At 41.3% G+C, this 24,701-nt stretch overlaps 2 long non-coding RNA genes across 2 annotated transcripts in view; one reads left to right on the top strand and one right to left on the bottom strand.

The window, feature by feature from the left end:
* Window positions 1-486: 486 nt before the first annotated feature.
* On the bottom strand, window positions 487-10,074 carry LOC107836690 (uncharacterized). Its single transcript, XR_001662631.1, has 3 exons — window positions 10,062-10,074; window positions 8,070-8,073; window positions 487-808 (listed from the first exon to the last, which is right to left on the bottom strand). It is a non-coding gene; the product is annotated as an uncharacterized LOC107836690 (long non-coding RNA).
* LOC103140718 (uncharacterized) overlaps window positions 5,613-24,701 on the top strand; it is a 68,551-nt gene continuing 49,462 nt past the window's right edge. The window contains exon 1 of the long non-coding RNA XR_476535.2: window positions 5,613-5,675. This is a non-coding gene — a long non-coding RNA (uncharacterized LOC103140718). The remainder of the gene's footprint in view (window positions 5,676-24,701) is intronic.

Below are 24,701 nucleotides of genomic sequence, written 5' to 3'. Positions count from 1 at the left end.
ATTTTAACAAAAAGGGTCTAACCAATGCACATAATTAAAATTTTAATGTCAGGAATAATTTTAAAAAGTAATTTTATTAACATGAGTATGACCTGGTTATTTAAGCTGTTTCTGCAGCTCTATTATATGTTCACAACTGTATTACACTTGGAAATGCCATCGTAAATGTGAGTAGGATATAAGGGATAGCACGATTTCATTCCTTTTAATGCCTTAAAATGTCAGACTAAGCCTCTAATAATTCACTGTTACCCAACGGAGCCAGTTTTAGTTTAAAGCAAGATGACGAGCTTCAGCCTATACTATCCATCCCCAGAACCTCTACATTTCCATTTGGGAAATCCCTTTTATCCTTTCTCTTCCTTCTCTTTGTCTAACTCTTTCATTCTTCCTGTCTTTTGTTTACTGTCTGCCTTCCTCTCTTTCTCTCGCGCTGATAATTCATCTTTTAGTTTTCCTCTGTTGATGTACACATCAGAACACTAATTTAATTTAATATCATAACACAGCAAAAGGCATATTACATCTAATTCGGAATAAAACTAAGTACAAGACACAAACACACCAAATAATAAAAAACACAGAAATTATGTGAATATCCTCCTTCGGCCTGTGACCTACCAGCTTAGTTTTACATTTTACATCTGGAAGAAAATATATATATTTAAGAGTTACATTGCCTCCCCTCATCGACAGCACTGATTATGTGCTTGGTAAATAAATCATCTGCACAGTCACTTGACATGTGGTGCAGATTAATGTGGACCTGATAACACTGGTGCAACGATCTGCTGTTTTCCCATTTTAGCTTCAATGCTAGTTAATACACACACACACACACACACACACACACACACACGCAGAGGATTACACAACAGTTAACACATATTTCCTCCAGATACATTTGGTATTTTCTACGCTTAATGCAACTCGACAGAGGTGCGCTGGTTAACGAATTCAACATAAAGACAGGCGAATATTACACAAGCCTAGTTTATGAACTTTACCTAGTGCTAACATTAGCTAGCACAATATGCTACCGGGGACCGCGGCAGACAAAATATGTGACTGTCGTCATAAGTTGTGTAAGATTTCTTCTTTGAAACAGGGTGGACACTTTAGTAGCTGCTAAACGGTGTAATTTTGTGAAGATTACTTACCATCACATTCTGTGTCCCGTCACCGAAGCCCTGCAGTTCGGGACAGAGTTCTGAGATCTCAGGGAGTCATTCGCTTTAGTCAGCGCTAACCAATCGTTACACGTCTTACATTGCTCGTCCTTAAGCCCCGCCCACAATGTTCATGTAAGCTTCCCCGAAGCAAATAAAGTTGTATAAGCAAGAAAAGGAGTTCAACAAAAAAACAGGAGTTTCAAAAAAAACTTAGACTCAACCAAAAAAATAAGTTTCAAACAAAAATTAGTGATTTCAATTAAAAAAAAAAAATCTCTTTAAACATTTTTTTGTTCATAAAAAATTTATTTTATGATTAAAATGTTTTTAAGATTTTTTTGACATTTTTATTTTTTTTTTTGATTCAATAATTGTGAAACAAATCTAACTCCATATGTTTCAGGATTGAACATCAAAACGCACCCGAATATTTCCCACTCAAAGAAGAGAACATTCAGTCCATTACAAAATTATGCTTTAAGCCTTTATGTTTGTTTTTGCGATTATTAAGTGATCGGTGTCTTAGATTAGCTACCGCTGCCATTAGCTAACCTAACACAGCGGTGTTTGATTAGCTAATTTAAATACCTGCGCTACTCATTTTGTGGGTCGCCTTTTTTATTTTATAGCTGAACCAAAACACACCAAACTCCACATCACATCTACATGTTCAGGTTATCAAAGTCAAGCAGGAACACCTGCTTCCCTTGCTATTTTTTATGTCAATTTAAAAATTAACAATTAACATAAAATATTTAGAAGCATATTTAAGTAAAGGAAATTCAGAACTCCACACCCTGGTAATACATGCAGGCTCTACACCCGGGTTTTTGGATCCTGAATTTTTTTTTTTTTCATGGAGGATACAGAAAGTCTGCAGTACATGACTGAGAAAGTGTGTGGCATCATTTCAACGTGTGCAATTTGTGTTCGAGAGGTGGATTAAATGTCATGCTCTGCAGCGTGATGAACTGATATTACCCAGCACTTTTAAACTGTTGTGACTGATAATGTGAAACTCGTCTTACCGTGTTTTTGTGTCGAAATGAACAACAGTTTTTGATCACACACTGCTGACGTAAGGATGTCCTTCAGGTAACTAGTCCTGTCACGCAGAAGAAGGCAGCCATCAGGTGGCGACGACTAGAATCAGCGTGGAGATAACTGGGATACAGGATGAGGAGCCGGGGCAGCAGATGGAGGAAAGGCAGCAACACGCTCCCGGCAAAAGACCAGTAACACGAAGGCACCACAGGGGTCACTCTACAGCATACTATTAACATATTGCACACTAGCCCAGCCAGATTAAGCAGGTCTACTGAAACTATTAGAGCAGTATCTGGTATCAATGTGATGCATTTCCTATGAGCATCAAAGTTAAAAAAGAGGGAGCAGAATGAAGCGCAGTGCAGCTGGGAGATGAGTGCGTGATGTATGTGACCGAGCTGAAAGAGACTCTGATGAATACTTGCTGAATGAGAGAGGAATGAAGAATGAGGAGCAGTGTGTCATTTCTGCCTCTATCAAATGTTCAGCTGATCTTCACTGGGTCACTAGGAGGAAAGAACGGCTCCTTTTAATCCTCTGATTGAGCACTCGAGTCTTTCTCCCTCACAAGATCCTGATTACAAGAAACCTTTTGCTTCATGGAGGATTTCTCCTCATCCTTCACCGACATTAATCCGTTCCAAGGGATGGATATTAAGAGCTAAATCAGGTTTTTTTTGGGGGGGTGGATGAAAACATAAAATCCAATCGGGATTCAGCCTTGAACTCAACACTTTCCAATCGATAATGATACATGACAAGTTGAAAACTCCCTGTGGAACATTGGGCCTGATTTTGCTGGGACTTTGTGCCAAAGATGAGAGCTGCATCGCATTACCATAATGCAACAGGAATCTAACAAATGAAGCTGCGATGAATTCCAGGCAGCAAAAGCAAAGGATTGCGCGCTCTTCCCGGCTGCACAAGTCCTGTCCACACTTACAGACTCCCACTCTCATCATCGTTTTTCCTTTTTCGAGAGCCAAGGGTGAGCAGAAAGCAGGCAGCTGATGGAAGGGAGAAAAATGACAGCGCTAGACAAAGGTTGATTAAATTGGTTTTCAATTCTGGGTGTCTCTGTCTGAAACCACTGCATTAATTTGCTCCATTACATATTTGAGAGCCAGTGAGTGTATTAAGAGCTGCTGTATATCATATCTGTGACTGTTCTGAGAGCTCACTGCCAAAAAGAAGAAGCCAGTGTCCATATATCCCGGCATGAACCGAGGTGACTCAGCACAGATAGCCTGAATTTCTCTCTTGGTTCATGTAAAAGCTTCTTTGGTCAGCGCCACTTATTTTTTATTTTTTTTGTTTGTTTTTTTTAAGCAGGTCCTGTCTGGCAGCGTCTCACTCAGAATTGTTGTCTGAGTGCAAGGAGAAGCTCAACAGTTTTACTTTCAAAAGTGGAGCATGACGGCTTTTGCTATGTGATGCTCCACTCGATAGAGAAACAGATATATAACTCTACGTGAAATAGCTTTTGGTTTATTTTGTAATGAGCATGGAGACAGAAAAACGGAGAGAAACGTTGGGAGATGGTAAGAGGAAAGGAGAGAAAGAATGATAGAATACAAGATGGCACTCTAGACGTCGTCTTCTATGTCTGCAGAAAGAGCAACAACAGACTCCTTCAGTAAGTTGGAATATTATTGAAAAGTCTATTTATTTCAGGAACTTTAACACTGAGTGAAACACAGGTTAATTACACCCAGATGGATGTTTGGAAACCTTTGTTTCTGTTGACGATTTCCTTTTCCAGTTGCTGAAAGGATAACATCAGATCAGATGATAAAAATACATTTTCAATGCAGAAATGTAGTCGTAATGAACAGCATGTTAAACATCTGTTCAGAGGTTGTCAATTTTCAAAAAGGTACTTCTAATCTGACAAATGAACTTTATTTAAACTTGTCTAATTTACTGAATATTAATTTACAATATTACAGAACAGTACACAATACAAATATAAAGCACTTTGTATTGCCTTGTTGCTGAAAATGAGCTATATAAATAAAATTACCTCTACCATTACAAGTTGATACATAATGCATTTTGTGGCAACCGCAGTCCAACATAGTGTATTCAAACCACATAAGTAATCACACCATTCACAATAACTATCTGTAAGTTTTTAAGTCTCGGAATATGGTTGATATGACAACATAAATCTGATTTTAAAATTTTAAACCAATTTTATTAGAAGGCAGCAATGGACAGGCTACGGTAGACATGCAATTTTAAATAACTATTAAATATTAAAATGATTTGTTAAACTGTTTGTTTTTTCTCAGTATTGAAGCATTTTATCAAAAATATAATTTTAAGATAAGGGATTATAAGAACAATAGAAAGCCTATGTACATTAAGCCAGACCCTCCTGCACCAGGCAGACCTAAATCCTGGCATTCTTGTTTTTGAGTGACTCCAAAACCCCTTTAGTGAAATATGTCCATGATGAGAGATTATTGCGCTTCATGCATCAAGAGTGATCAAGGTATTACCTGTCCTGTCCCAACAGGTGTGACTAAAGAAACAGCAGAACCATAGAGATGTCAGTCAAATCCCGTCGGCACATGTCTGCTGAATTAGGAAGAGCTTTCAACCTGCTGAGAGAGAACACCTGTGTAGCTCTAATCATTTGATGTTTAAGGTTTTCCACGTGAAGTTAAAATGAAAATGGACTTTAACACATTAACACGCTCATCGGTATTGCTCCAGGCATGTCATAGTCATCTGATAATTTCTTGCTTGCATTGCCTGCAGAACACTGTTGTTGTTATTCAGGGAGACTCCATTCACTCTCTTTCTCGACAAGCTCAAAACTTACAAAGCCAATTAAAGGTTTTTTTAAGTCTTCAGGCTGAGTTCAGCAGTAACAGGCTGATCCTGCAGAGTCTGAGACCCGGGAAGAAGTTTTGTAGATTCAAAGGTTTCTTTTTTTTTTTTTTTCTAAAAACCACAAGAGAATCAGCAACCAAATCCTGTCACTTTACCAATAGCAAGTTGTTTCCCATAAAACTGGCTCATCTATATGGAACAGAAATAAGAGACACTAGCCAGTCCCGACACCCGAATTAAATCTGCACTGCTAGACCATATAGGTGTGGATACCAGCTGGTTTTACTATTCCAACCTAGCAAAGAAACCATGTATAAAAAAACAAAACAAAACAGAAGCTGTCCAGTTGAAACAACTGTTGAATTCTTTCTTTAGCATGAAATGCTTCAGTTTTATTTTATTTGGCCTTCATTGTAAAAACACCCCTAGCAATCGTGGGAAACGAGGGGTAATTTATTAAACCATAATTTTGTGATTACCACATGTGATCACAGAGAGGCCTGTTTAACAAATGTCTGTTTTTTCCTTTTCTTGCCTCACTTTTAAGTCAAACTGCTGCCATTCAAGGTCCACCCCACTTTCTGCCTTCTCGCGTGACTCCAGCTCCGTGCAAAGGTGAGATACATGTGGGGGGGAAGGTAACAGTGACATATTTTACAGATATGTGCAGGAGGTTTGAGTTTCCCCATGTTGGTTTTCTTCTAAGACCGAATGTTCGTGCTGCCTGCAGGAGGGAAATCACATTTAAATCTCACTGTTTGCCTTGGAACCCAAAAACACAAATGAGTTGTGCTTAATGAGCTGAAACGCATAAAACAAAGACACAGCCCTGTTGGGTTGTAGAAATGATGTTTATTAAAAGGCAATAATGAATCACCAACATTTTGCCTGATGATGTAGCACAAGTTATCCCTTATTAAACCTTTTAAAAGTCACAGGCTAAATGGGAAAACCATGACATTAACAATGCACTTTTATTTTTGAACATGATTGATGACAAAAACTTGAAATGTTACCATGAATATCTTAATGGCTGGTAATGATGGAGGCTGCTCTCCATCCCTGCTTCCTGCGCACACAAACACACAGATACACGTATGCTAACAGATGCCTGACCCCCTGCACCTTCTCAGCATTTGTGCGTGTGAAATGGATCGCTTTGGAGCTGTCGGCATTTTTTCAGCGGAACTATTCATCCTGCTTTTTCCATTCGAAGCGAGTGCAGGTGTTTACTGTAAGGAGGGGAAGAAAGGACGAGAACGTCAGCGGCCTCCTCACAGCCTGGATGGCAGATGGAGAGGAGCGGGAATTCAGAAACTCAAAGCAGAAAGGGAAAGTAAAATAAAACAGATAGCGAGAATGGGTTAGGTGACGGCCAGAGTGCCAGCGAAATATCGTCTTTCCATCAACAGACAAGTGAATGGGAAAGAATCCGATCCATGTGGGAAGGAAGACCACCCGTAATGACGGCAGAAGCTCAAAATAAGGCTGACCTGGACTTTCAGAAACGTTTTTGCTTTCTCCTCACAATTAAGTTTTGTTGAAAGAGTTTTTCATAAGATTATATTTTTTAAAAAGTCCTGCAACAGGTTTACATGTATATAGGAAGAACCCCATTTTATAAGTCTGTCCAAAAGCGTCAAAATGCAATATTTAGAGTAGTTTAAAGCTGTTTCGTTATATAAAATGCCCCTACAGTACAACACAGTATTTATAGTAGCTCAACCACTGAGTCAAGGTTCATACCAATAGTCTCGTAGGCAGTGCTGCTATAAATCCTCCTCCTGTTTCTCTGGTGAAATGTGCAAACATCCTGATCGATATGTCAGGTGGGTTATTTATGTAGTCCCCGCTGTGGGTGGACAGTTCGGATGTTCTGTCTTATCAGTGAGGTTAACTCTAAAATGGACTACAAATTCCCACTCAAACCTATACGAGGTCCTCAGTAAAGTGTACGTGTGTGTGTGCGAGTGTGTGTGAGTACACGCCTCTTCCCTGTTGTAAATATTCCTCCATCCATCACATTAGCCTAATGAAAAGTAATAAGAGCGCTCCAAATGATCTCCTCCCTGAGGTTGTCTCTGAGCTGTGTGAAATAAGATAACATTAACCTGAGTTATATGGCCTGCCAACGAGAAGTCCCATAACAAAACACACACACACACGCTCGCATGGGACCACACATATATCTTACCCAGCATTTACCCTCCAACTGGGAGTCATGGTGTCACCATAAACTAGCATTGATATGAAACAATAGCAAACACGATCCATAAATGTGGTTTCTTCCAGTTGCAGGGATGTGGCCGAGACTCCTGCTTTACATGGTTGGGTTTGTCGTTCTTTTATATTCCAATGTGGATTTTAAAGCTTGAAAACGTGTCGATGCTTTAGCTGGTTTACAACGTGACAAGAACCTGAAGGAACTGATCTTAAGGGTGTAGAAGAGGACGGAGAAAACAGATTAACTAAATAATTATTTTCCTCACGATTCTTCACATTGAGTTCAACAGGCAGGTGCTGGACCGTGAATCAAACATTGTGGAAATACTGGACTGAAAAACAATCTAAAAAATATTCCACACGTCAGTCTTTCGCCGTAGGTACAACATGATTTTGGAAGGGACTAAATCTGTACTGAGTTTACACAGTGTCTTTCTCGAGGTTTAGTACTGCAGACATAAAAGCTGTCTGCTGGAAAGACCTTTAGAGTTGTCAGGTTACTTCAGAGATGGAAAAGAATTTCCAGAAGTGATATTGGCCAAAAAAAGAGAGGAAACTCCCCCCCGCCCCCCAAAATCAATTGGATATTTTTGGTTAATCATCCAATAAGAGAAATTCCTGAGAAGGAGCTGCTCGGCACAGAGGTAAGTATATGAAGGAATAAGTAATCTTCCCTTCATAAATATTGCGCCTCTGACAATTTAATTTCTTTTATAATGTTTATTTCATGATACGTTCTACACCGTGGTAGATTTCCACGAGGATCTATTGCAGTGTAAAATCCACGTTTCTCAATCTCTCAGTTGAAGAGACTAAAGTTAAATTCGACGTATGTTTAAACCACTTTACCTTGTAACTGCAAAAACACGTCGTCTGAACTTTTAGATGCTGCAGTAGACGAACACAGAGAGAATCCACAGAGTACTGTGCTGGAAGATGAGGAAGAGATGAAGAAGAAGTGAACATCACCTAGTTAAGACCTCAGTGAGCTGATTGTTCTCTTCCTGTCTCATGCAGTCCTGCTTTTTCACTCTGACAGATTTATTAAAAGGCACGGATCAAAGCAATTCCCCAGCTCGTGCCTCTAATCAATCCCTAGTTTTCCTCTCCTTCAGCTGACAGCATCTTCTCCTTCATCCTTGCTGCCTGTCTTCCTCTCCGTCCCGTGGCCCGGGCCTGAGTTCCTGAGGTTAGAGCCAAGGTGGGAGAAGTAGGTGATGGGGAAGGACACGAGGAGGAGCGGAGAAGTCGGACAATGTCTTTGCTTTCCCATGCCTGGGGTTTTATTTTCTCATCATTTTTGCAGCGGTGTGTGTACTTTCAGCAAACGTCTGGAGGGCAATCTAAACCATATGTCACTGTTAGGGGCGAGAACGAGCTTACGCAGGCAACTATTATCTTTCCATTTGCGTCAGTGATGCTCTGTGCTGGATGTAAAGCCTATGACTTGTCAGTGGAAGCATCAAACACTGACAGGTGGGGGTGTTTCACAGGAGTTGGTCTTCTGAAATGCTTTCGGCTGAACAAGGAGAAACAGAATCAAAACAAGAGAAAGATTCCAAGTGGAGGAATGAGCAACAAGCACAGCAAGGAAGGCTTTTAAGTGTTATGGTGACATTTCTTTATTTTCCTTTGCTACAATTTTTAGGGTTTGCAACAGTGCACAAAATTATCAAATAATGTGACGTTTTTCATATATTTTGAAAGGGGGGGGATCATAGTGTAGTTGTGAAGAAAGGAGTATTTGGTTTTCTTAGTAGGAAACCAGTTTGATCACTTGGTCAGCAGTATCTCACCACTAGCTTATGCCCACGGTCTCCATGGCAACCAACTGCAATACCAGCTAATGGTTGGTGGTAAACTGGAAAACTCCACATAATGTAGATGTTGCCTCTGCAAAAGCCTAGAACGGTAGCAGTCAGTATCGCGAGTTTGTTCATTGGGGTGTGAATGCCGACACAACTTGTTGCTGCAAATTCATCTCTTTTTTCCATCAAAACATAGAAGCAAAGTTGTCTGTCTGTCCGTCAACCGTCTCCTCAAAAATGTTGTGGATTAGCTGAGTTAACTCGGACAGCATCAGTTTAGAGTGACCTGGCAATGCTGAGGATGAGGACACAGAGGCGAAAAGGAAAATGGAGAAAGAGAGATGAAGATGGTTAAAACCTAGCATTGAGGGTTCCTCCACTTCCCCCCTGGTCTCCCTGCCTGCCAGGATGCTAGCAGCAGCAGAGGACAGACTCAGCCAGCCACCTATCAAAGGCTTTCTAATGAATAGTCCTCTAATCCCCTCATTGAGATACAGAGAACGGACTCCCTGCTAATGCTCCTAGACAGAGATGTGCTCATTCTTTTCCCTCTTCTCTCTCCCTCTTATATTCAGTATCACACACAGATAAAGAAAAATATGCAAAAAATAAAACACACACACACACCAGTACCTGTGCTTCATTCAGATGCAAACAGCATGTTTTTTTTTTGTTTTTTTTTTGGAATCTAACACAGGTGGCTCTCTTCCCTCCTCATTCACACAGACAACAGCACAATGCAGCAATATTCTGCCTTTGTACTCGACCATAAGCTGCATTAATTACTCCCAAAGCAGAGTGGGTTTCAAAGAGGAAAGACAAGTGGTGCTCGTCGTCTTGGAGCCAGTTTGTTTACGAGCTGGCTGCGTGAGCGAGCAACATGGAGTCATTATGTTCAGATTGATAGAGGAACTCGCGTCTTGCCTTGTCTTTCACCTAGCTAATCAAACACTTGTGTTTTGACATCTACCTTTCTTCTTTAACACATATTGCATAATTAATCACATATACACCCAAAAACCTGTTCTTTTTTATGGTTTTTGTTTTTTGGGGGGGTTTTTCAACCCAAATGCAGAGTTTATACCGGTAGTCTTCATGCTTTAAATTCTTTCCCTGATTCAACACACCTGAATCAAATGATGGCTCGTTAGCAGGCTCCTTTAGATCATTGACATGCTGAGGAGGACCAGGTTGTTGAACCAAGGGGAGAACGAAAACATGCAGGATACTGAAGTGATATTGCAATATACACAATATTTTGTAGAAAATAGCAAAATTAGAGCGACTTCCTCAGGGTATAAGGCTTAGAAATCAAAATCTGTAAGCGGAGAACTTCTTGTTTAGTTCTGGAGTCCTGGTGGCATAAAGCAAGGGATGGATAGAAAAATGAAGCTTGCATTTACTTCAGTGTGGGCAGTCTGTTGTGGTGCAGAAAGAGACCTGAACCAAATTCAAAGCTGATCGAAGGCTGTGAGACGTGAATCCTGACCAAACGAACAAGAACCCGGACACAAGCAGCTAATATGAGATTCCTCTGGTTGGCCTAAGCCATGGGGCTCTCTTCCACTACCATCTACTCAGCTACAGTAGACCTGGATGTACTCTGTAATTCAGGTTTTCCACTCATAGCATTTACGTGGTACCGGCCCCTTTTTGACAAACCTATACCTCACTGGGGCTTCAAGCATACCGAGTTGGACTGAAAAGGTGACTTCACAAGACTGTGGTCACTGTCGTGTCTCTGAACTCTTCCTGAGTTAAAACATTAGTTCTGTTGTTTCTGAATTAATATAAACTTGTTTTCCTTGCATCTGAGGAATGCAAGGAAAATTTGAGGAACGAAAGCACTGCATCTTTTTTTTTATTTTTATTTTTTTACCATTTCTAATTAAAAAAATAAATAAAAAAAATTTTGCTTGGAATTTTGGAGACATGTCAGTAGTTCAAAAAAAAAAGAACATTGTTCATTTTACTCAAACATATACCTATAAAAAGTAAAATGAGATAAATAGATAGTGTATAGTTAAACACAGCAGAGCACCAAACTGTTGTTTGGCATCCACCACTGAAAAAAGGAAGAAGAAAAGGAGACAGAAGTACAAGCTGAAAAGGAGCCTGGAAGGGCAGCAATCACCCCACTTTGCAAAATCTTATAATGAAACAGACAAACCATAGGAAGGTTAATTTTTCAGTTAATCTGTTCAAACGTCGCAATCTTGGTGGCAGATTTAAACTATACGGTCAACTCTTTTCTCTAATCCTTGGTTTTGCTGTTTTATCCTTTCGTTTTGCTGTTGGACTGGAGCACAGCTTCAACTAGAGCAGGCAGAATGCTTGTTGATGGCGAGATTGAAGCTTTTTATTTTTTCAGTTCTGAATGTCTGATCTGTTCTAGTCAGCTGTTTTCACTTTGGATATGAAATGAAATAATCTTGCAGGTTGGTTGAGCAGCGTACTTGTCCACCTGGAAACAGTTAGCTTGACTATGATGGAAAGTCGTGGTGCTGGGGAGGAAAACAAAAGGAGCACGATGATGATGACGACGACGATCGATGATAAAGATGAAGACAAGAGCCGGAGAGGAAATGTTTGTTGTAGAGTTTAGAAAGAAAAGAAAAATGAATGACAAATTTGAAAAGAGGGAAAACAGAACAACGTGCAGCGGTGGCCCTGAGGGGATCCAAGGACCTGGATTTGTTCCGCTCCGAGGGTCCTGTTTGCTTTGGCTTTGCGTCGACTGGACCATCTGGTTTTCCCCCTGCTCGGCTCCGAAAAAAACCAGACAGAGTCCAGAAGCAAGGTATCGCTCAAAAGAAAATCAACAACAACAAAAAAATAAAACAGGCCCAGGAATACGCCGTGATCCGTAATCCATACAGCTCACAGATGCCAGGCGGCGGAGAGAGCTGCAAAGCCGAACCGGGTTTAGCTACAGCTGGAGGCGGGTGATGTCAAGACAGGGCAAGGTTTCTGCTGCTGGAAACGTTTCCCTAAAGGAAGAACAGAGTTCCACCTTTTGCAGCGCTGGGCCTGTGACTCACCGAGCTAATTCCAGATCTCTAAGAAAGATTTCTTCCTCTTGGATGGCCCTCATGAGCTGGAAGGGTCTACTGCTCCCAGCAAAGCAAGGAGAACCGGCACAAAAATCATTCACATATGAGCATCTCGCTGCTCTTTTTTTTCAGAGTTTCTGGGACAGTATCTTTCAGCAGCTTAAAATGTATTATTTTAACTGATCTGTAAAAAGTTTTAACTGGAAACTGGAGGTTTTATAATCGTTAAACTGTGGCCGCGTGTTAAGATCTGTGTCTTCTAGGCTCACCTCCTTCAAAGCGCCGTGGGTTTAATTTAGCCTATTTAACGCCTTACACCTTCCTCCCAGTGTTTCACGATCAGGCTGATGATACGAGCCGGTTCCGTCGGCTCCTTTATGTTGCTGCTTTTCTGTCACATTTTCTCCTTTATTTGCGATGGAAGGTCAGTGCTCAGGGTCAGGCCTGTTAACAAGGTGATTCATGTTAATTACAGACAGAGCAATCAATAGAGATGACTGAAAGTGGCATTAATCAAAGCCTTTAGCTAAGTGGCAACATTTGAAATGGCCTTGTGAGATTGGGTTTTTTTTTTAAAAAAACACTAAATGGATACTGCCTGAGGTGATGTGTAGAAATCAGTCAAATGAAAAAAAAAAAGAAAAGGAAATGTTGATTAAAGCTTAAAACCTTTATATACCCTTATATCAGGGTGTATTTTTCCATTTTAAGGATTATCAAATTACGGGGATCCCTATAAAATTATTAAATCATAATATAAAAACATAAAAAAACCTAAATCTCCTCAAAATACACATATTTGTACATTTTGGTGCTTCGAAACGAAGAACCCTTTTCATTTTCAGTCTATAAACACAGCAGCCTGGTACAGTAATGTACGCTTTATGAACTGAATTAAATTCCAGTAAAGGTGAGTGATGATATGCTTCGACACATAAGTGGGGATAATTGAAGGTAATTCCTTCATTTAGAAAATTAAAATCTGCAGCTTAGACATCAAAGAAACCTGGAAATGGTACTGACCCTGAAAGGCCTGATCATCACTCCACTACTGTATTATTATTTTTGACATTTAATCTGATATACCAAGTATTCCAGAACACTATCCACAGTGATTATTTTCTCGGTTGAATAGGTAAAAAAAATAAAATAAAATAAAACTGTATGGGCATGGGTAAAAACAACACGCATACAGTCATCCTCATTGTTTGGAGAACCGCTCCGTGACCGACAGTTTTCCTCTGCTCTGGATGTGGCAGACCTTCTCTGAAATTTGCCACATTTTAAATCCGTATGACGTCGCCTCTGACCTAATTCATGCTTCAACCCTGCGAGGATCCTGGTGCTGCTGCATCTGCATATTTAACAGGAGGACGGAGATTGAGAGGGAAACACAGCGCTCTTTGTCGAAGCTTTATCTTAAACACATGAGCTTCTTCTGCTGCCATGATTCAGGGAAGTGGATGAGCCCGCTCTCCTCTGTGTAACTAAACCAGCGTGTGCCTTTATGGTGGGGGGGAGGAATCCATGCAGCGATACCCTGTCAGGGAGATGTCACCAACATGCTGAAGAATTAAAACAACGTTGGAATAATCAAACAGTGGCTGGGCTAGACTTGGTGTCACTGCGTGCATAAAGCAGAGTTTTATTGTTCTGCCTGTCTTCGTGTTTACCCACTTGTATGAATGTTTGCACTGTGTCTACGTTGTATTTGATTTTGAGCTTTGTGCAAATGCTCATTGGCGCGTTCCGCTGTGTTTGCTTGTCTTTTTGATAAAACAGCCAAGTGACAGCAACCGGCAGGGGCGAAAGAAGAACGCGATTCTGCTTGACGTGCCGAAATCCAGTCTCATCCCCCGCTGTCTGCCTGAGAGCAGCCGAGATACGGATGGAGAGGGGAGATGAGTGGAGCGTAAATGTTTCCTTACCACATCTTATGTTCTTGGACAGTCGCACTTCATCCCTCTCTATCTCCAGACCATCTCTGCGCGCCATCCTCCAGGCCTGGGAGGCGCTCCAAATGAAGCTCTCAGACATACTGTGCAAATTAAGCATCGTTAAAGATGAAATGTTGCTGCTGAAGATGCTATCGCGACGATAAACCGAAGCCAGTAACCACTTAGGAAACCGTGAGAAGCCTGTTCCTGGTTAGGCAAAGATAACGAGCGACAAGATAAATCCATAAACCTTTTCCTGTTTTATAGGCTGACTTTGTGTTTATTTTTCTAAAGCCATTTTTAGGGCTGCCATATTTATGTTAAAATGTCATGGAAGTAAACGGTACAGTTCACAATGTAGTACCTCGAATTTTAAAGAGGCAGTGTTATGTAAAATCAGATTTCTTGAGCTTTAAATTACATTGTAATGGCATCACTTCTTCCAAAAAGCAAAACCTACAGTGTTGCTGTGATTCTTTTATGGAAATCCTTGACTCTCCACTGGTACCTGTTCTGGGAGCAGAACAAGAGTTGCCTTTTTGACGGAGATCCTCCCCGGAGCTGCAGACTCCAAGCAGCAATCCGAGCTTGCCCAAGGCATAAGCAAACTCAGCTGCTGCTTAGGGCCTCCACACTATCAGGGGGGTCCCATGACTCATAACACAGATTATAAATCTAATTTGTTTTTTATATGCATTTAGAATAAAAAGTACTCTTAATTTTCATTCAACAATTTCACCTCAAATGAGCACAAAGATTTAAATTTGCTGAAAATTGATATTTATGTATGTAGAAATGGGGTCCACCAGACCCCACACACGTAAAACTTGTATCATTTGCCACAGTCCTCTACGTTTGCCTCAGTCCTCGCAAACACAAGGGTTAGGTTTCAAATGAATTGGTACATTTATGCGAGTGAAAACGTCCCCAGTGCATTATTTCAGTCAAAGAAGGTTCACCAGTGTTGATAAGTTAATGTTTTTGTTCTTTGGAAATATCTGAGGTCTAATGATATTCCTTTTGTAGATAAAACTCAGTTGGTCTTACTCATCTTAAAAGAATGAAAAGTCTGTAAAAATCCTGAAGTGCCTTTATGTTGTTGCACAAAACCTCGGTGAAGAAACTTCTTCAGATCTTGCCAGGAACGAGTCACTAAATGAGCCCACCAAATTGTTTTTCTCTAAAACAAGAATTTTAAATATCAAACAAAAGCTTTGTTTTCTGTGTTCCAGCAAACCAAACTTTCAAAGCAACATATAACACTGGGATGTCCCCGCATGTTTCCAATACAGACAAGTGTGGTGGTCTGTCTTAATGAAAGCCACAGCAATAGCTAATTGGCTTTGTTCACATTTTGTTTTTCATGTTCAAAAAGTAGGGGAAAAAAAACAACAACTTATTGTCAACTGGAGATGCATAAACTGTGAACTCAAGACAGATGGGGATTTAAATCCAAGTTTGTACATAAAACATAGGAAGCCCGTTTATAAGCATGCAGCATAATAAAAACCGTTGCCTCACGAAGCATAAATGATATCAGTCATCGTTTTGCCACGACCTCCAGTTGTGCCTTATTTTAATTTGAAGCAGAGACGCCATTGCTCTTTCTGGGCGAACCTGTGTCTTATTACGAGCGGCGCGTGAAGTCGTGCCGCATGAGGCAGTTGGCCTGCCACGCTGCGGCTCAGAACCAGCTCTGCCATCCAAATGTGGGCCGAGGTGGGCGTGAAAGACGGCGTTAATAAGTGAAGCGACTTTTCTTCTCTGCATGGAGTCGTCTGGGCGTACGTCTGCAGATGTGTGTGGGAACTTGCGAACGTCGGCGCTCTCGATGAGTGGAGCCGTTGGAGAAGACCAACGGCGCATCAGGCTCTGACCGTCACCCTGAGTGATTCAGTCTGAAGGCCTACAGTGCGGTGAACCAGGACGTCCGCTTTAGTCATTGCTGTGGAGGAGACTGCGCGAGTTTACCGTGGGCAGAGAGTCATGGAGGTGAATTCAAGAAGCAAAAATCCCAGGAAAAGCTCCAGCTTCCCAAAGCTCCAGCGTCATTGTAGGCTTTCTGGACCAAGTGCTTGTGTTTCTCATTTGCGGGTGGTTTTCAGCAGAGGGTTGAGTCAGATGGGAACCATTGGATCCTCCCTCCCTTTGCTTTGGCACTGCACTCATAAATCTACCGTTCCTGTGTCTTCCTCTTGTTTTTTTTAGCTTTTCTCTTTGACAATATAATCTGTTTTGTGATACGCATCCAACACGCATAAAAATGTTTCCCTTCGCTTTGATTCACTCCTCCCCTCTCAGAAGGAGCTTCTCTCACCATTAACACGCTCGTCTAATTCCCAGCCGCCTGAAAGAGTTGCTACTCTTCTTCCTCCGTGCCGGAGTTTCCCCTCCATCAAGCTGTGAAGAAACCAAGAAAATAGAAAATACTGCAACACTTGAGCTATTTCAGGAAATAATTTACACCACACAAAGCTGGGTGGTACTTGTTTGAGTTTTTTTTGTTTTTTTTGGGGGGGGGGGGTTTACAGCAACCAAATTTTGTGCCGGATGAGACATTTATCAGCTTTATACATAAATATAGACAAAGTAAAAAGAAAATTCAGGAATTTATATTTTCTGACAATATTGTCCATTTGGTTTAAGCCTGAATTTGGATTGAAATACATTCAAATGAGTATCAAGAATGGGTCGCCGTTTTTACACAGTTATTTTACATAGTAAATATTTTGGCAAATTATAGTTTTCCCATTTTTTTTTGACTGGAATCCCACAGACCATGTAGGTACAGATTTTTATTTCCATAAACATGGTCAGAATCAGATATTTTTATCTTCTTTAAAATTATATCTTGATGTTGTTTTTCATCACCAGTGTTGGAGAAGGAACACATTGTTTTGGAGGGGGCTTTAAGGTATGTAGGTAGATAGAGATACTTTCCTGAAACATAAGTTGAAACAAGATCAAACAAATTATTGGTAATTATTTTCAGCTCATTTTTATTAAGGGACCAATACAAATGTGTTGAATATTTCCGCAGATATGTTGCGGAAATTCATCTGCAGGAACTGGAATAGTAACGACAATGTTTGGGGTGAAGACGTTTCCAGAAATAATACTGCATTTATGGAGAACCTTTTAGAAACAACAACGCATGGAAAGGACATAAAGTCATTTTTTATGTGGAGGATGTCAGCAAGTTACTTTGTTGGACCTCTACTTTCCACTCACATGCACACACGCACTCTTACACAAACACAAACCATATGCAAACACATATATACAGATACTATCTGGAAACAAGGTATGGACACAATTTTGCTCTTATTCCTCAACACATGCACACCCTGAAACTCGGTCCTGTTGCATACACTTCGACTCAGATGTAAACACAGATGAAACGGGAGACACTGGTGATTCAATCAACAGAAAGAAACACACATTTCCAGAGACCCCGAGTCGCAGGCCTGTCCTTGTTTTGTCTGCAGTGCAGCTAAGTAGAATTTGCGCTAAAATAACTTCAAAGGATCCGAGGGAGGGGCCACAGCGAGGAGTATGGGTAATTAGGAAAAACGAGAGAGATGGAAGAGAGCGGGAGAGGGTGAATGAGAGGGAGAAGGATCCTCTCTGCCACAATGGATGAAGAGGAGGACGGGCTGTAGAGGAACAACGAAGGGGGGAAAAACTGGGAGCACTTCATGCCAGCGCTTGAACACACACATCCAGATTAGGGGTGTGATAGCGCGCGCTATGGGATGGGAAGTTTTTGGCAGTGGAATCTAGTTCCAGTTGTAAACATGAAGCCAGATCACAAGATGTAGTCACACACACACACTTGGATACAAAGAGAAAGTTGTAGAAGAAAATGTAGACAAACACTGCAGCAGACCAAAAAATACCAAATCCTCTCCTTCGCCTTAAACGCCCCTACCCTCACACACACACACACACACACACACACACGCACACACACACACACGAGGCATAAAGTGGTCCTAATGGCAGCAGTGCAACAGCGGTGCGTTTTTAGCCAACCCACCGAGCCATCACAGGAGCCCTCGCCACCAGCTAATGCACTGCTATTTATAGCCAGTAAACAACACCAGACATGTGGAGATTGTCCCTTATCGCCACCTGTACAAACAGTGCCAGATTATGACAAACACATTAGACTAAGCGGCCTTGTAAAATATAAATTACATCCCCATAGAATCCCACCTTGGAGAGCAAAAAATAAACTGTTTAGCTGGAAAAAAAAAAAAAAAAAAACTTCAGCCGGTGTCTCGATAAACAATGACATGAAACTGAAGAAAATGGAGAAGTAAAGCTGAAAAGGGAAAGCTCGGGGAGATCAGAATGTGTGACTCTGTGTGTGTGAGGAGGTAGAAAGTCTTTAAGGAAAGGGGTAAGAGTGCCCTCTGTTGACAAACTCCAGCATCGCACTTCGACAGTACTCAAAGGAGCTAAGAAGCAAAGTGTTTATTTTCTGTTTAGTCTGCAAGCTGCTGCGCAAAACGCAGCTACGCTGGGACCTAAACGCGGACTTAGTAGAACTTTGTGTATGTGCGGGATCACACTCCTGCTCGGACTTGCATTTGTTGTGTTTCCGAGTGTTTCGTAAGCCTCTAAGGACTGCAGCACCATCAGTCATTCTGCTGATCTTTGAATCCCTGCTGAGCTGCAGCTGCCCTGCGTGACATGTGCTGGTTGAGCCCCAAAGCCTCTTCTCTTACACACACACACACACACGCGCGAGATCTACGTTTGCAACCATGAATCCACTTTCCATCAGCAACTGTGTTGGTGTGTGTTGACTGTCTCGGCTGCATCCAGCAGTTTGCTCTTGGGATCTGAAGAGATCGTCGTGGCTGCTTGATTGATGACATCAGCTGCCGATGGGTCCAAAGCGCTTTGAAGCCCGTAATCACCCAGACAAACGCGCGTTCTTTTGTTTCATCCTTTGACGTTTTATAGGAATTTTCTGGATAACTGTAATAATATGCCTGGGAAGGAAGCAACACGGCACCGCATGTTCCAAAACACACATTTCAAAGGTGAAACACAAACATTTCACTCGTCAGTGCTTTGCGTAGGTACCGATATTCCGTGATCAGGGAGAATTCATGAAAATAGTTAATAGCTGGATTGTTTCAAGAAAGTCTTGATGAAATTTGTGGCTCGTGCTGGAGGAGTTTTCTTGATTTCTGGGATATTATGGAAATTATGGAAATGTAAGCTTGTTTTTGCCACAGCTCCTTCATGTTTAACCATCACACCAATGTTTGGTCATGCATGCAGCACTCAGGAGTGTTTGTAGAACAAACTTTAAGTGCAAAAACAGCTGCAGGTCTTCAGATTAATGTCTTTCGTACGGCAAGAGACTAAACTTTATGGCCGTTCCTTCTTGCAAAATACTTGAAGCTCAGTGAGACTGGATGAAAAGCGTTTATGAAAAGCAATTTTTCCAGTCTACCAACACGATCTGAGTTGGTTGTAGGTGCTTACTTTGACTGGGCCATTCTAACAAATGAAAATCCTTCAATCTGAACCATTCCAACGCAGCTCTGGCTGTTATGTTTCTGAAAGAACCTCCAGCCCAGCCTCAAGTCTTTTGCAACTCCCAACAAGTTTTCTTCCAGGATTTTTCTAAATTAAGCTCCATTCATCCTTCCCTCTACTCTGACCAGCTGCCCCGTTGAGGAAGAGCATCCTCACACCATCACGCTGCAACCAGCACATGATGGTGTTTTCAGGGTGACGCATGGTGTTGGTGAGCCTCCCCACGTAGCTTTTGGCCGGAAAAGTGCGATAATTTAACAATTCAATGTGTGAGTAACAAGTTTTTCCTTGTATTTAAAGGGAGAGTTCAAGATTTTTAAGTTTGGTTCTGGTGAAAGGTTATAAACCTTCAGTATCTTACCTGGTGGAGTTTGTTCTTCTGGAGTCTTCATGTAGGAAGAATCCAGATTATCTGGTTCTCGATGCTGAGACTTACGGCTAGACTGAAAGGAGTTCAGACTTCTACCAAATACTTTATACTGTTTTAATCAAACCACTTGCTATTGATCCTTAAATCTTTTTTGGGTTTATATTGTGTTGCACAGGAAATGGAAGAAGGGGGCGATGTGCCACCGATGTCAAACATGCACTGAGAATGTAAACGTGTTCAAATGTTTCTGATCAGAGTAAAATATTCCAAAATATCACATAAACAACTGCCACATTATTGAGTTTTCTATTACAGGTGAGATAGTTGTTACAATGAAAATATCCGGTCTTGATGTTGACGTCAGAGTGCATGCTTATGTTTACTCTATACAAGTTTTTTTGTACTCTGACAAAATAAAGTTTATGAACAAGTAAACCGAAGCGGAGCTGAGTCCACAGTTATGATTTACGTTAATTATGGATGATGGGAACAAGACGTAGCGGATCCAGTCAGGCTTTTCACTGCGTCTGTTTTCTCTTTGCTAATTGATTCTTTTGCCGTGAAGGAGGAAACTGCTCTTTTGCAGGCATCACCTGCACAAACAAACAGACAGGTGGCGTCATCTGGGTGACAAGCTGACAGAGAGACGCCGTGTCTGGCTCCGACGGGTTCGGGGGGCGTCTGCTGTCATATTTAGAGGCGCGCAAACACACACACACACACCTGTTACCCAAGCACTGCAGTCTCCCACCCTCCAATGAGACATTTTTTACTCTAACTGAGGCGTCTTTGATGACTGACTCTGATGTCTGACAGGACGAAAGTAACTGCAGTGATTCGCACCTCGTGTTGGGATTCTCCTCTTGCTCCGAGCCACCTGGCTCTTCCTTCATTTCTGTAGACTTTGATGGAGAAACGGCGGCGCTGATAATCACTCAGAGTTTGTTGTGCATGTACACTGGACCGCAGCTCGTCTTCTCCAAGCCGTCCAAATGTCACTTTTCCGCCTTCCACTCCGCCTGAGTCCCTGTCCCTCAGCTTCTCTCATCCCAACTATCAAAGCTCGCACTGTTTACTTTCCCCAGCCTTCTCCCTTCCATCTCTTTGTCAATTCCTCCTTTCCTCTCTCCCTCTCTCTTTCTTTTTTTTTTCTTTCCTATTCTCTCCCTCTTGCTTCGTCTCTTTGATGTTAGCGCAGCACTGACAGACGCAAGGCAGACTCAACTCCCCTTGAATGTAAATAAGCTTCCCGGATCCTGCTCGCGCTTACCGGAATCTCAGAAACGAGGTGCAGACGTGGGAATGCTTCCGCGTCGAGCGGACGCACACGTTTGTGTTTACAGCGAACGCACTCGACGTCGAGCGACACACCGGTGTTTCTGCTTAATTGAGAAATGTCTGAATATTATGAAGTGGTAGTGCGCAGAAATGTCTTATCTTCAAGTGAGAAAACTGAAGAGACGGGAAATAAAAAAAAAAAAACGATGTTTGCATTACAGACGGTAGGAAAGATAATTTTTTTTTTTGTATAGGTTAAGTGCTGTGAAAATGATTCATTCTAGACCTGCAAAAAATTACAAAAATGCTGCAACATTGTCATTAAAACTATTGTGCATTATTCTATCCCGTTTTCCCTCCAAATTATCACAAGGTGTGCAACCCTCTGGGGTTGTTTTTATTCTGGTAGCATTTTCTTTGCCTTCAGAGTTTGGGCTACTTGTTGTTTTAGTAAAAGCACGGCTAGCATAGATTTCCTTGAAAAACATGACCAAAAGAGAAATATTTCAATTCAGAATGTGCACCCTCTGTCATTTTGACATTCAGTGATGAGGATTTGTGCTCGGTTAACAATTTATTGAGTGTAGTTACTCTTCTTTTGGAATAAATCCTGATTGTTTCCTGTTGAATGGACCCAAACATGGGTTTCTGATTTGGGTAGCAGAGCTGAGGACGCAGGCTGACTCCATGATGAGCTTCCCAGCTCCTCTCCGCCAACGCCAGACAGCTTTTGGTGGAGGCAGGGTGATGGTTTGAGGATGTCGCTGCTTGAGGTGATCTCAGTGCAGCGAGTTTTCAAGAAGAGATTCTGCACCTCTGGTGTCCCATAGAGTCATATTCATTAAGTTAGAACATGTATTCTGATAAAACTCATCTGTCGGATCACAAACACCTGTAGAAAAGAACAACGTAGTAAACATACTTTTCCTTAAGGCTATGCTTCAGTGCATTAAATTTTAATCTTAATTGTGTTTTCATTAGCCACGAGCAGAAAATCATCAATAAAAACCCTTGAAAGCATCAGCCTGCATGCAATTAATCTATATTATGTGTTTCACTTAGTGAATTTAGTTTGTGGAATACAGGAACTTTTCAGTAAAGACCTCATTTATCGAACATGATTCCAGTTCTGACAGAGAAATCATAATGTGAGCAGTTTTTTGGTCTGGAGCTGCAGAAATCTGTTTCTGCTGAGGAATCATGCAGCTTTAATGTGTTCTTCCAGCTTCTCCCTGTTGTTTTCCTGGCATCACTGACAAAAACCTGAATATGTCAGACTGCCTGAATGTCTTGTAAAAACAACACACAAAAACATTAAAAAATACTTTTTTTGTTAAAGCAAAGCATTAATCCTTATTCCTTCAAATTTATGCCAACATAAATTTTATTGCCCATCTTCATACCAGCGAACACGTTTCCACTCATGAAATATGTATTTTTTAAAGCTTGCACTTTAGCATCAAGCGTGTATTTATTATAGTATAAATCTGATTACATCTCCTTTCCTCCCTTAGTGTCAGCCCAGCTATCAGGATCTTTTCTTTACCTGCAGAAAGAATACAGATGCTGCCATCTGTCGTATGCATATCTATTTCAGTAAACACAGCCAGCTAATTTACACATCACTTCTTCTTCTGCGCATTTCAGAGTAGGGAATGGTTTGCTCTGGAGTCTGACGGCGATGGCACTGAATTCAAAAAGTGAAAAATCACCCTCAAAGATTAGAGCTCAGCAGGGAAATCAAAACTGAGCATCAAAACTCGGTAGTGTAAGGTACAATCCTCACTGCTGGTACTCTAGTACAACATTTATTTGCGAGTTGAAATGCTTTGATGGCTTCTTCAATTCTTCTGTAGGTATTCTCAGGCAGCCCTTGTTAGTGGTTACTAAACACCACAGGGCAACTCAAAAATGACTTCCTTTATTTCCTCAAAGTGGAAAATGTAAAATCTAGATAGAAGTCGTTAACCTCGAAGCACCTGCCTTCAAATCCATTAACAGCCACGCTCCCTTATCTTTCAGCAACAGTCCATGCAAGCCTACATGTTCTCCCTCAGCTATTTTCTTGTAGGTTTGCTGTCGGTGAGTCCCGCCGCCACCTCCTGCATTTATGTTGCAACAATGTTGCTGTGTCCGAATAACGTCAGGCACACTGGACTCATTATATTTAATATGATTACGTTTGAAAATACACAAACAGTCAACCCTTGACAATCGGGCAGGCCCACTCGAAACAATCTGAGCGTTTATTTTTTTTCCAAAGCAGTGTTGGAGGATTTGACGTTTTCCACATGTGCCTGCCTGGAACGCTGTTCCCAGCTCCGTGAAAGGTGGAAAAAAAACTTTGGATCACACCATGCATAGTAGCTGCTTCCAACTTTTCCTCCCCAGGCCTCTTCTCAGGAGACTGGAGCAAATCTCCACTCCCCCAAACACACACACACGCACACACACACACATAGTTAGACATGATGAAGGAGAAATCGCTGCACATTTGTCTTGTTTGACGTCCAGCAGCGACTTAGTGAGCCATTCACAGTGTTTAGGTGTGACCGCATCACCATGACACCAATTCAAATCTTTACTTTTTTTTTTTAATTTCTTCTCCTTTCCTTACCTCCTGCTCTCCTCTCACTTCATCCCTCACTTCAGCATGTCATAACTCCTACACTCTTATGTGGCAAGCTCTGAAAAAAAAAGAAGAAAAAAAAACTCTTCGCTATTATCAGAGTGCCTGTTTCCTCTCATTTCCACACAAATGGCTTGTCGGCCAGTGGCGCGGTGCCGCGGCTAATGCCAGTCTTTGTAATTTTTTCCAGGTGGGTGATTTATGCGTGGCAATAAGCCCCCAAAGCGCCACCAAGCCGCTGTCGCCTCCTTTCTGCCAGACTTGGCCTCCGCTGGGAAATAAATCCTCCTCAGACTCCGAGTCCGACGCCAGAAAACAAACTTTTACTCCACTTTTGTTCTCTTCACCACAGATAGAAATGGTGGTTTTCCACTTTCACTTGAGCAATGGGTTTATTTCAGCTCGGTTATTTCATTTTTAGTAAAGATAATTGAATAAGAAAAAAAAAATCAGTTCATAAAACAGTTGACTGTCTATTAAATTTGGTAGCTGGGACAAAGATTTATTCCAGAATTAAAACGGTGTTGGATGATGGCACTAACCGTGTTAAATGTTTGAGTTGATATTTAAGACCTTTTTTCTCTATTTGACATTTTATTAATCTATAATCTGAAAATAAAAATAATGAATTAAAAATCTTGATATACTAATGGCAAACTTCATGCTCTTCATGCACAAAAAATGTTTGGTAACACTTTATTTGAAGGGGTGAATAAGACTGTCATAACACTGTCATAAACATGACATAACTGTCATGAACATCAATAAGCCTTCATGAATATTT

The sequence above is a fragment of the Poecilia formosa genome, unplaced genomic scaffold (assembly GCF_000485575.1).
Source record: "Poecilia formosa unplaced genomic scaffold, Poecilia_formosa-5.1.2 Scaffold74, whole genome shotgun sequence".
NCBI lineage: Eukaryota > Metazoa > Chordata > Actinopteri > Cyprinodontiformes > Poeciliidae > Poecilia > Poecilia formosa.
Note: the sequence above shows the minus strand (reverse complement) of the source record. Positions and strands in the feature narration are given on the sequence as shown.